The 13915-nt window shown below is 39.3% G+C and overlaps 1 long non-coding RNA gene across 4 annotated transcripts in view; it reads left to right on the top strand.

The window, feature by feature from the left end:
- The window catches only part of LOC311518416, a 786470-nt gene that overhangs the window by 354447 nt on the left and 418108 nt on the right, over window positions 1-13915 (top strand). For all 4 annotated transcript variants that reach the window (XR_014710978.1, XR_014710979.1, XR_014710980.1 and 1 more), the window contains one exon: window positions 7574-7622. This is a non-coding gene — a long non-coding RNA (uncharacterized lncRNA). The remainder of the gene's footprint in view (window positions 1-7573; window positions 7623-13915) is intronic.

The raw sequence follows: 13915 nt of genomic DNA on the forward strand, positions 1-13915 counted from the left end.
ATGCCCACAGTAAGCTACTGAGTCATTGAAAAAAAATCACATTTTATGTGATTAGCTTGTAACCCGTATTCTTCTAGATGTTTGAATACCCTTTTCAGGGTTTCCAGGTGTTCTTCATCACTTCCACCATAGAATCATAGAATCATAGAATATCAGGGTTGGAAGGGACCCCAGAAGTTCATCTAGTCCTACCCCCCGCTCGAAGCAGGACCAATTCCCAATTAAATCATCCCAGCCAGGGCTTTGTCAAGCCTGACCTTAAAAACCTCTAAGGAAGGAGATTCTACCACCTCCCTAGGTAACGCATTCCAGTGTTTCACCACCCTCTTAGTGAAAAAGTTTTTCCTAATATCCAATCTAAACCTCCCCCACTGCAACTTGAGACCATTACTCCTCGTTCTGTCATCTGCTACCATTGAGAACAGTCTAGATCCATCCTCTTTGGAACCCCCTTTCAGGTAGTTGAAAGCAGCTATCAAATCCCCCCTCATTCTTCTCTTCTGCAGGCTAAACAATCCCAGCTCCCTCAGCCTCTCCTCATAAGTCATGTGTTTCAGACCCCTAATCATTTTTGTTGCCCTTCGCTGGACTCTCTCCAATTTATCCACATCCTTCTTGTAGTGTGGGGCCCAAAACTGGACACAGTACTCCAGATGAGGCCTCACCAATGTCGAATAGAGGGGAACGATCACGTCCCTCGATCTGCTCGCTATGCCCCTACTTATACATCCCAAAATGCCATTGGCCTTCTTGGCAACAAGGGCACACTGCTGACTCATATCCAGCTTCTCGTCCACTGTCACCCCTAGGTCCTTTTCCGCAGAACTGCTGCCTAGCCATTCGGTCCCTAGTCTGTAGCTGTGCATTGGGTTCTTCCATCCTAAGTGCAGGACCCTGTCACCAGTCACACACAATGTCATCCAAATAACACTGTTCTCAGGGTACCTTGCAAAACTTGGGCCATCACCCGTTGCCATACAGCAGGAGCTGAAGCAGTACCAAACACTAGTCTGTTGTACTGGGATGGACCCTTTTGTGAGATTTGCCTTAGACTCTTCCTCAACTTCCATCTGCAGGTATACCAGTGACAAAGCAATTTTGCAGTATTCTTGTTCCCCTGCCAGTGTAGCAAAAATATCTTCAATTTGAGGCCATGGGTATTTTTTACCTTTCAGTACAGGGTGTATGGTGACTTTAAAATCTGCACACACATTTACTGCACCATTTTTTATTTATTTATTTTTTTTACAGTTGAAACTACAGGAGTTCCCCCACTTGCTCCACACCATTTTTGAAAGTACGCCCTCTCTTTCCAGATCTTCCAGTTCAGCATCTACCTTCAAACGGATACTGTAAGGAAGAGGTCGAGCTCTGTGATACTTGCGCTGTGCCTTCTAATCTAGGATTATTGTAGCCTTTGTATTTTAGAGTTTGTGTCCACCTTGAATACTCCTGCGGCCTCACTGCGTATCCGTTTCAACTGCTGGTTGTTTTAGTAGAGTCTGCTGAAAGTGACTGCAGCATCTTTGTAGATTTCCAATCCAGAGGAACCTTACATAACCATTCATGGCCGTACAGGGTGCTCCTCCTTTCTCAATGACATGTAAGTCTAAAAAAAAGAAAAAACACTGCTTATTGTTATACTCCACATTCGCTTGCATCACTCCAACGGGCACTTTTTTCTCCTGTATATTTTTTTAGTAACTTCAGTGGCTCCCTTGGTTTGGTGTTTTTTAAAGTTTTCTCATATTCCAAATGTGAGATAACAAACACCACAGAGCCTGTGTCCAATTTCATTTTGAGCATTTATCCCTCCTCCTGGGGTATCAACCAGATTGCTGACTTGTCATTTTTGCTCATGCTATATATATCCAAGCTGGCTACTCCCCTCTCACAGTCTGTGTCACTACTGCCTCTGTCTACAGAGTGTACATTGCTATTTTATAGATATTTAGGTCCTTTTTCTATACCCTGATTTGGTCTCTTCCTTATTTCTCTTATGGTCTCTGCAACAAACTGCTTGTCTATGAACTTTTTTATTACACCTTCTGCAATATGCATCTTTCAGTCAGCAATCAGAAGGAATGTGGAACCCTTTTCCCCACCAATAAATGCACCTGTCTGTGGAGCGTACTGTCTCTTGCCTCAAGTTACAGAGAGTTGGTGTTCCTAATTCTGTTTTAGTGCCGACATGAATTCTGTTGCATCCCTTGTTTCAGTTTCCATTGCTACTCCAATTCCTACTGTTCATTTAAAGGTAAGTTTTTCCTCAGTTAAGAGCCTCTTCAGTATGCTTTCATTAAGCAGTCCACACACAAATCTGTCTCGTAGGGTGTTGTTGAGCCCATCCTTAAAAGCACAGTGTTCTGATAAACTTTGTAACTCAATTGCAGAAGAGGAAATCGATTCACCTTCAAGCTGATTCCGCTTATGAAACCTGAACCTTTTTGCTACAATCAGGGACTTGGGTGACAAGTGCTCTTGAAAAAATTTGCACTACTTTTTTAAAGGTTTTGCTGGCTGGCTTCTTTGTTGCAATCAGACTGTGTACTAACTCTGTTTGTGTTTCCTCCCATCACACTCAGGTATGCTGCTACATGTTTTTCCAGGGGAACCTCATTTACTTCCAAATACTGCTCCAGCCTCTCTGTACGTGGGCCAGTCCTCCACGCCATTGCTAAAGGCCTCCATATTTCCAGTATTGCCTGCCATTTCATCTTGCTGCTGTTAGTTTACTAGTTGAGAGTATATCCAGTTGTAGCAGAGTCCACTTCCGTAGTGGGACATCACAGATTATTTGCTACTCTGATGCATAGAAGGTTCTTGAAATCCTCGTCATCAGTTGTTGTGTTTTGTGGACATAGCACACGTCCCTGATTATAAACACAGACGTGCATACAGTTGGAGCCATGATAGCTGACTCTGTATTGCAGAGAGAGAGAGAGAGAGAGAAGAAAAACATAATAACTACTATATACTAGCAGATTTAACATAAGTAACTGCTTAAGAAACTATAACTGCAAGTTCACATAAATAGATTCAACACTGTGCTCAATGCATCTATAGTATCCACTGGCTCCCTTGACAACTTCTTGGAGCAGTGGGCACTTCACAGAGTCCTCTGCTGATTGTCCCCCTCTGGCATACTTTGGCTGAACCCTAGACCTCACTCTCCCCTTCTTCCCCGCCCCCCAAAACCCCACCATTTTGGTTGGCCCCTGTAGTTTCTTGGCTTGTCTTTTTGCCCCTCCCCTCTCTTGTCAGGAGCAGCTATTGCTGTTCCTGGCTGGAGTCTCCTTAAGTCTCCATCCACATCCCAGAGGTCAGACAGAATGGCTCTATTTGCAGTACTAAATACACACACGTGCACCCCCCATCCCACCACACGACAGCGTGAATACAGTAGAGCCTTTGAATAACAGTCTTTGATCCCTTCCCCCCCAATACATTTTTCTCTATTAAGACAGGTTTCCTGTAAATTATATTTCAGATTTACACATTTCATTCCACATTTTTTTCACTTTAGTTCACTGTACATGGAGTTTCAGTAAAGTGCATTCTGCTGTAAATAATGCAGCCTGGCTTGCAAACCCCGTCTTAAATGAAATCATCTGGGAAAGTCCAAGACATCGCTACTATTTTCATTTGAAAGCTGTGTAGGTGCTTATATGTTCATTTTGTGTGTTTGTGTATGTGTAAAATCCACTTTTTTCCTGAACATCAGATAACCTTTTTAAAGTTTTCACGCACTTTTATGCATGTCCAGTTTACACAGGAGCAAACTTAATGAAATGCATGCACAGCTGTATGCATATGCAAATCCCTAAGCAGTTTATGCATCAGGCATTATACATCTATATCTCAGGCATGCAAACTTTTATAAACTTCAACTATTTTGTTTATGTTCTGAAATCACTGGATTTGTTAAAGATACTTGTGCCATACAAAAAATATGAAAAGATGTGCCATGTAAACTGTATATTAGCATAGTGATTATACATACTTCAGAATGAAATTTTCCTGCTAAATCCCTAAAAATTGTGTCTTCTGTATCTCTTTCTTTCTATTTGAACAACCTTGATATCAACACCTTTACTTTCAGGGAACACTTCTTGTAGGTCAGATACTTGCAGAATAATATTCTAGAGGCATCCAGCCAGTTGTTCCTATCATTTTCAGCAGATAGGACAGTGTCAGCTATGGCAAAGGAATATCCTGATTTGAATTCTTAATGTTGATGAACTTAGTAATACCATCCACATGCTTCAGTGTCAGAATCCTTTTCTCTGTCTACTGAGACTTCCTGAAAATCGGTAGCATTTGCAATTGTTCATAATTTTACTTACTACTTCCATTGCCAATTCAAAGTGGTTGCTTTTGATACATCTTCATGCAGTTAGGCAGTACACTGTTCCAATGTCACCTTTCACTGCATGTCTGCTCTTGCTGATCTTATTTACATTGATTAATGTCATGCCAAATAATGAGTGACCAAAACAACCTAGATTGCCCTCAGCAAATGTCAGTGCCTCACTTTGGACTTTTGGATCTACTGTCATCAACTCATTGAACAGTTCCTCCCAATACACATGCTCTACACAACAATGGGCTTATGCAAAATCCGTTCACATGAATGCAATACCTAAAGCACGTAGGTCAGATTTAGCTTTTAAGTCATGGTCTTTGCTGGACGAGTGTGCTGAGTGGGGCCCCAATGTCGTGGGGCCCATGAAGGAAACCTGCAGTCATATTGAATTACTGTGGGGGAAGTACATGCTGGAGGAGCCACAGTGTCACTCAGTGAAAGTGCAACTGGCATTGTCCTCTGCTAGAGCAGCTCCGCTGGCTGGTTCAGGAGGGTGGAACAATGCCTTTCCCACCCAGGTTACCCATGATGCTAGCTGGGAGGAGTGCTTCTGTTTCTGATAGGGGTTGTGGATGTTCCCTGTGCCAGGTGCAATGGCAGCAAGGCAGATCTCCTCATCGCTTGCACCCTTTATGCACCTGAAACTGGCCAGCCACGATCTGGCCCTGAAACTATGGGGTTAGCCAGAGAGTGCCTATAGAAAACCATTATGTCTTCTTACTCAAATTATCTGCTTTACATATAGTGAGTTAATTGCATCCAATTTACAGCTATGCTACCCTCTATTCCTAGATGTGTATATCCCGATTGCTAATGCTGTCAAAGAACCTGCATGTGAACTGTAGTGAGCTGTTTTGCAAGTAAATGATGTCAGATTTTTGGCTAAAGCAAAACCTATAAATATAATTTTGTTCTAGGGATAGTAAGTGTGATAATAATCCTGTTCAGATGCTATTTGTTTCCAAGGGTTCCTTTCATTCAGATGATACTTGGACCATCAAATGTGAACTTTTTCTGAGTCCTGATCTCCTCATGCATCTACCAAAAGTTCCTCCTGTGACCCAAGATCCTCCTCTCTGCAAAATTTCTCTTTGGCAGCAGGCCTGGGCTGCTGTTTTCCACTCATTTGTCTCTACTGGGAAAGAAGGGGCTAGTGGGCATTCACCCCCTTCTTTCCCCCTTCTCCAGTGTTTGAGGGCAGCCAACTGTCTTGCTCTTTCTTCTCTCTTTGGAAAGCTAGCTAGTAGACTGGCTGTACTCAAAACAATTGTCTCATTATGGGAGCAAGGAAGGTGCTTCCAGTCCTCCTTGTCCTGATATATCTGGAATAGTCCTTGAGCAAATGGGCAGGATTTCTGGTCTGTGGGAGGAAGATACTGTTAAAATTGTCACTCTTGTAAGTGTCTTGCTTTACAATAAAATAAATTGCTTACAGAGAGGTATGTGTTCTGAGGGTTTTCCCTGTTTAAGGTTCTTTAAACTGGTTTCAGTATGTGGTCAACATATTACTTAGTCAGACACATTTGAAAGAACAGTATGTTGTCTTGCTCAACAAAACTAAGCCCAACACCAGTTACATGATTAAATTGTGATCCTCCTCCAAATGGGGCTGCACTAATGCAAGCCATTGGTTCTACAGCAAACAATGCCATGGGATCAAATACTATTGGCTCTGTTGCAAACAGTGCCTAAGCTCATGATAAAATAAATCTTCACCAGCCAGTAATGGTGCCATAAATGTGTCACTGCTGCATCAACTATTTTAAAACCCAGCAATCTTTCCACATAATCATGGCTACCAATCACCATTTTGTCTGTGTTGTGTGAGAGACAATTTGGATGGAATAAGCCTGAACCCTGTTTAAAATGCATAAATATATAAAACTCAACAAAATACCAGTCCTGATAGATTATTATACTGCTCAATGGTAAAAAACAACCCTATTTCATCACATGCATGAAATCTGGACCAATTATCATTTTCTCATAAATCAAGTTTAAAGTATTTTTGTTTTCTTTGTTACTGTCTAGTTCATTAAGCAGAGTTTTCAAGGTCCTAATAACAGGATAACTATTGACAATTTCATAAGAACCATAATTCAACTGCTTATATGTCTTCCAAAGAAAATAATCATTGTCCATAGCCACCATCAGTCCACCTACTGTATAATTGTGTTTACAGCTTCCAGACTCATTCCTTTTGAGTTCTGAAGCACCAAACCTTCTTGTTTTAGTGAATTGGAAAAATACTTATCCTGGTCTTAAATCAGCCCAATGAGTTAAAATATACTGAAAGAATGTTGAAAAGGCAGTCAGCCAGTCTAATGACTACTTGGTAAAACACTTAATGTACAAAAGTAATTAATCATTACTACAGTTTGTATCTAGTGATGGGCTAGGACCACAATGTTCAGCATAAAAGGTGAATACCAGCAGAGAATGCAACTTGAATAGGAGTCATAAATGTGTAGGTCACACCTTTGTTAGATATCAGCATCTATTTATATTGTAAGCAGGGAATATCTCATAAAATATATACATACAGCATCTACTACAATGGGGCCCTGATCTCAGTGGCAGCCTCTAGGCTCTGCAGTAATAGAAATAATAAAAATCAAAGTAAACTTACCTTAACTATGACCACTTATCACAGCATTCTTTGATGTAGGATAAGAAGAAACAAACCACAGAAACACAAGTATAAAACATAAAAGGAAAATAGTGGAAAGAAAAATAAGTAATTATTTACTGTGCTGTCAACTTTTTTACATTCTCCATATTGATGATTCTCCCAACCCAATTTCTTTCATAGATGCTGTAGTGTCTTCTGCAGAGGATTCCTGAGAAAATCATGGAAATATAATCCATTAAAAGGTGTTCTATATTTTTTGAAAGTGTTTTCTACTAATGCTTGGACATGTAACCCAGGTGACATCACGGCTTTTGCAAGGTTATTAATCTTTTGAAAAGAGCTACTTAGATATAGGAAGAAGTTAGAGAACAATAAATAGAACAAGCAAGCGAGCAGAGCAGAGTCAAAGAAGAGAAACCCAAGTGTGAAATCCTGGCCCCATTGAAGGGAATAATAGTACTCTGAAGTGAGACTAGATGATCATAATGGTCCCTTCTGACCCAAAAATCTATGAATTTGCTGTTCTGAGACAACATCTCAAAAAGGCTGAATGTGCTGTTTCTGTTTGTTGGCAGGAAGACACTATACTCAAGCATTTGGAGTAGAATAGAAGAAAATTGACAGGTAAGGAATATTTACATTTACCACTGGTGTAAGTGCTATCAGAAACACATCCAATGCTGTATCAACTGTCTTAGATGTTCACTAGTGAAATCAACTTGCTATTTAGTTGGTGGGCTTGCAAAGGTATACAATGGAGGGAGAGGGGGTTTGGAGTGAGGCTGGGAGAAGAGGAGAACTCCTTCCTAATCATGTGAAATTAATGAAACGTACGTTGCATACCTCTATCATGTCTCCAGTTGCTGATCCACAAGGAAGACTTTCTGGTTTACCCTTTTTAAAAAATTGCTTGAATTCCATCAGTAAAAACAGCAATTAAGCATGTAATTTTGAGTGAAAGGTGTACTAGTATGTTTTCAACAGGTGGTGCTTTGTTGCAGAAGAACCCATTGCTTGCCTCAGTGAGCAAACAGGAACACCGGGATAGGCCTGAGGGCATGGTTGTCTGTTTTAGCATGCCATTGCAATTTTCACCCTTTCCAAACTGTGATTAGTTATTTAATTGCACGTCCAAACTTAGTTGATGCATTTGCACATGTAATTAATTATGATTTATTTAAAAATCACTGTAAAGCTTTGTTTGTCAATTTCCAACAAATGAAATTATGAAGTGCTAAATTTCATTTTAAAATTTTCTTGAATTGTTTTGAACTGATCTTAAGTGACTACCCAAGGGTAAACAAAGTTATCTGACTAGTAAAGGTAGGTTCTTAATTTAAAACTGAACAAAATCATACTGAAAAGTTCAGGGCTGTTTTATAGTGATCAGCTTATATAGGACATAGCTTTTACAGTTTATATATAATCTAAAAATTGCATATTTATTTTATCTACTGTCCATATAAACTATAAGTACATAAGTACTATAAGCCTTTTCCATTCTTTTTAATGAGGTATATTGGTAAAGATATATATATATATATATATATATATATGGGTTTTTAACTTTTTAGAGGAAGAAGAATATCCAGGATTCAGAATACTTTGGTTAACATATTGTATTTAGTATTGATGAGGCATTAAAATGGGATTTAAAGTTAAAGTAAATGATTTTTCATATTTTTGTAAACATGTAATTATTTTTTCAACGTCCTATAAAGGATGCACATGTGCACTGAGTACTCTGATGTGAAAGCCTCAAAATGCCCATGACTTTAATTCTGAAGTTATTCTGAGGTTATTTAAAAGCCTATCAGACTGCCTGTAGGCATGTTGAATGATTTCAGGCTACATATTTACACAGACCTCTTGGGTTGCAAATCTGTGCTACAAATAACAGAAAAACTCTCACCAAATTGAGGAGCTGAAATAAATGTGGATAATTCGTTCACCTGTTATTCCTGTGTAACAAGTATTTCTGTATTCTACTATGATTAAATCTCATTCAGGAAGCCCTCATCTTTGGTAGGTGTTGGGTAAGTCACTCAGTTGAGTTATTCAGATGAAATCATGTAATGGGATATAATAGTCCTTTAAGACTGAGGAGGGAAGGCTCTGGGACTCCCATTCTAAGAGTGATATCTGAAAATTACCATAGAGAGAGGTCTTGGCATGTAGTTGATGGTTGCAGGCTGCTAATTCTGTGTTGGGCTCAGGTCCAGAGCCTTGAAATCTAGGTGAATCAATGCTCCCCATGCTTTCATGCACAAAGAATTCTGGGACATGTAGTCCCAAGGGAAATTGGATTTCTCAACCTTTACAACAAGGCATCTTGGGAAGAGTGATAAGAGGAAACTAGAAGAAGCGAGTTAGTCTCTCGCAGAGTCAGAGAAAACTCTATCTGATCACCTAGTCTTTAACCACCAGATCTGTTGAGAGAGTATGGCAACCTAGCAGGAATATCTGAGTGGAGGAAACTATAGCAAGAGCTGTTTCTTTAGTTTTGAACAGAATTACCAGACATCACAATATGTTTGAATTTTGCCATCAGAACTTTGAGGAGAATCTGGGTTGTTGTGAGAAAGAAACTCTGATGGGGAAGAACCATAATTATTGTTTTTAATAAGAACTCAATTGCTGTGGCCTTCAGCCAAATTCAGCTTGCTACAGAGGGAAACATAGAACTGGTACATAGGGAAGTGCTTATGAAAGTACTCAGTGAAAGGCTGAGAAGTGTGAAGCATTTACTCTTATAAAACTTGTTATCCCATCCCTACTTTTGAGTCTTCTGTTTGAGGTGAGGTTTTGGCAAGCTATTTTTCTCCATGGGTTGAATCTAGATTTTTCTGTTAATTTAATGGGTGCCCCATTCAGGTATGATTAGCTTAAGGTAAGGGGAACATTTAACTTGCTTCATATCACTTTTTGGATATAGCTTCACAGAACTCTGAAATGTCCCTGTGACCTTACACCCCATATTCTTCATAGAAATATTGTTATGACAGGAATATGGCATAACTAAGATGTTTTATGCAAGATAGGTCATGTGAGATATCACTGGAAAGTATCAGAAGGGTAGCTGTGTTAGTCTGGATCTGTAAAAGCAGCAAAGAGTCCTGTAGCACCTTTTACATAGGGATAAATGGACACAAATCAGATATTAGGAATGACAATATACAAAAACCTGTCGGAGAACACTTCAACCTCCCCGGACACACAGTAGCAGATTTAAAGGTAGCCATCCTGCAGCAAAAAACCTTCAGGACCAGACTTCAAAGAGAAACTGCTGAGCTTCAGTTCATTTGCAAGTTTGACACCATCAGCTCAGGATTAAACACAGACTGTGACTGGCTAGCCAACTACAAAAGCAGTTTCTCCTCCCTTGGTGTTCACACCTCAGCTGCTAGAAGAGGGCCTCATCCTCCCTGATTGAACTAACCTCATTATTCCTAGCCTGATTCTTGCTTGCATATTTATACCTGTCTCTGGAAATTTCCACTACATGCATCCGACGAAGTGGGTATTCACCCACGGAAGCTTATGCTCCAATACGTCTGTTAGTCTATATGGTGCCACAGGACTCTTTGCCATCATTGGAAAGGTTATGATTTACTGAATGTGATTATCCTATTCATATGCATGTATCTTTTCTGTATCTGAAGTTAGGAATATGGACTATGTATCAATTACAAAAGTGCTTGCACCTGGGGAACGCCCACCAGACAGTAGGCAATCACCCTGATGGGCCATTAGGAAGGACAATAGGACTTTGAAGATGCTAATCTTCCTCCTTCCTGAAAAGTTTCCTGGGATGCTGCTTTGACGCTGCAGGTCATGGGATCATGTCACCTGGTACAGGATACCATCCTGAAATGCTGGTGTTTTTCCACTGGAAGGGGGTGGGGTCAAACTACGAAACAAAGAATTCCCACCGTATGTAAATCCTATTTAAGGCTGGGGAGTGAGCTAATCTTGGTTATTCTCCACTGCCTCCCTGCCAAGAACAAAGACTGTTTTTTCAGGTGTTTTCAGCAAAGGAACTAAGCTGATGAGGGCAGGGGCTGAACCCGGACCGGGAATGGTGTCTGGCCTGCGAAGGATATACCTGGAGTTTTAAGCTGCAAGCAAGAGCTGTCTGTCCACAAAAATTCTGCAACAGGCTTAAAATAACATTTAGGGTGAGAAATTATTATTTGTAGCCTATATTCTTTAGTATATATTGCTTAGTTTATGTGTTTTGTTTTATTTGCTCAGTGCTCTGCTTCGTTCTGTTTGCTATCCTTATAATCACATATAATTTACCTTTTATAGTTAACAAACTTATTTTTTGTTTGTTCTAAAACTCAGTTTGGGCAATTCATATCTGGGGGTGGGGGGGAAGCTGTGCATATTTTCCTCCACATAGAGGGAGGGAGCGAATTTCATGAGCTTATGGTGTATAGATCTCTATACAATGCAAGACAATATAATTACACTCCAGAGGGTGAGTGCACCTGAGTGCCGGGCAGTCCCTGAGCTGAGTCTTCCCACATAGAGCTGATTGCAGACTGTGTGATTCTACAGCTGGATGTGTCCCTACCTGTGTGTTTTGTGAGAGAGAATGTGTGCAGCAGGACAGGGTGAGGAAGCCCAGGCTGGTGGAACGGGCAGGCTCAGTGGGACCTCAATATATCAGGTGGCATCCCAGAACAGGGGTCCAACTCATCACAGTCCCCTTCACAGAAGAATATGAAATAAAGAACATAGTAACAGGAATCAGTTACCCCAATGAATTTTTTTAAGTTTCTTGGAAACCACATTAACTGGGAACATAAATTATCTCTGCAATATTCTGATCCCAGTCCTGTGCAGATGAGTGGTTAGCAGTATTCTTGTTTTCATTTTAAGCATGAACTTTTATCTCAGACTAGATGCTCGTCCTACTTTAGAATATACTACAGAGTGAGGGACAACCGGGGAGGAAATCAGAGAATACTCCAAAGACTTAGAATGGACATGGCTTTAACTGCTCCTCCTTCTCACAATTAGCTGTAGCCCTTATTTGAAGGTTGATATAAAGTTGCATGTTCCTCCTCACCCACTCACTAAGATTTGTCACTTCAGTTCACAACCTGTACAGCCTCCTTTGTGCCTGTGAATCTTTTGTTTAACAGTGCAAGATTTTTAAAGCCAATCCTTGTTTCCTAGCATGCAGAAAAAAACCCATAAATTCATTCTTACAATTGCATCTCCTCCCAATTAAATGCTCCAATCTCCACCAAACTCAAGCTCCATAACCTTATTGGTTTTTAAAAAAACCTTACAATTTCTGTTTTCCTCAAGAGAAAATGTCATCTTAAATTTAATTATAAATGTGAAACAAACTATATTGTTGAAGGGGAGCCATACATTGAGAACAAATGATGCTCTTAAAATATGAAAGACGTGGCTTGTATTGTAGTTAGAATACCTCAATTATATCTATGCTTTTCATGTTAAGAGTAAAGTAAACCAGTGACTATTTTAGTAATAAAAACAATAGAAATCTAATTACCGACTAGAAACAATATATAGTACCAATAATTGCATCAACTGGTATAAATTTACCATGTTTCTGAACTAAAAAACATGCCCCCCTTTTTTAATGGCAAACATTGATCTCTATAGTAGTCACGATAAATATAGAAGAATAAAACACAATTTCTTAACAAGCAATAGACCTTTTAACAAAATTGTCACTTTAAAAAAGTATGTTGCTGAGATGAACTACCATAGCATCACCAATCCTCATTATAATTAAAAATGTGAGAAAGCAATTTAAAATCTTTCTCCAGGCAGCCTTCACTAAACAAGAGCCTCCCAATATTTACTCTGATCCAAGAATACATCAAACAAAAAAAGATCATCTACAGTAAGGAAAATCAGGTCTGTACATGTTCTAGAGTGACTTGAATAGTGTTAACAGTGGTCCTATTCTGATGCAGCTGTGGTATGCAGGGCATCACTAGATAGACTCATCAGGCCAAGGAATAGAAGGCTCGATTACAGCCAACCCATTTAAAGTGCATGGAATAGTTCCCGAATATAAGATCTACTGATACTATTACCAAGGGACAAATTTTAAAGTATTTTTACCTTTCTATAGAGAAAAATTTGACTTATAACATTTGTTCTTGTGATTTTTTTGTGTGTCCGTGTTTAAATTGCTGGAACAAAGCTGAATGAATCTGTCCATGTCTGGTTGCTTTCAAAAACCAAGAAATTGAGATGCACGTGAAAACTAAAGAAATAGTAATAAAGCATAGGACTTCCCATAAACTGCCAAAATACGTTTGAGTTTGACTCAACTTTTGGATGAAGGTTTTGGGCTAGTTCTTATTTTATTAAGACTGATTTATACAGCTCTAGCTTTAACTGTTTGGAAGCTATGGCTTGCAGCTCTTCATTTTATTCATAGGACTAGTGAACAATTGTACTAGGAGGTGGGTGGCTTGTTTTGCTTTTTATTTTTTTTTTAAAGGCAGAGGAATTTTAGATAAAATGAGAAATAACCACCTGTTCCTTAATGACTTTTTTCCCTACTTAAGTTAGGATTCTTATATCCACAAGAATGTTTATAGATAGTTATTTGGCTCAAAAGCCATTGTGGTTACTAAATATATGGAATTTAAAAAAAATCAAGGTTGTGCTGAAATGAAGGTAGTTAAAATTCAAAAAGAGAGATTCCTTAATTAACTTAATAAAATTACTAATGGAAGCATTTTAACTGCTAAATTTAATTTACTTGTCAAGATATCAGGCTACAAAGAGGAGGGAAGAGAGGGAATGCTGTTTTCCATTATGATGTGCTCCATTATAGAATAAATTTGCTTAAAATGAAATATATCTCAAAAAGCCATCAATGACATCTTAATTTGTAACAGCCAGTTGAAAAGTAA

Source organism: Lepidochelys olivacea, assembly GCF_965140295.1.
Source record: "Lepidochelys olivacea isolate rLepOli2 genome assembly, chromosome: 3".
NCBI lineage: Eukaryota > Metazoa > Chordata > Testudines > Cheloniidae > Lepidochelys > Lepidochelys olivacea.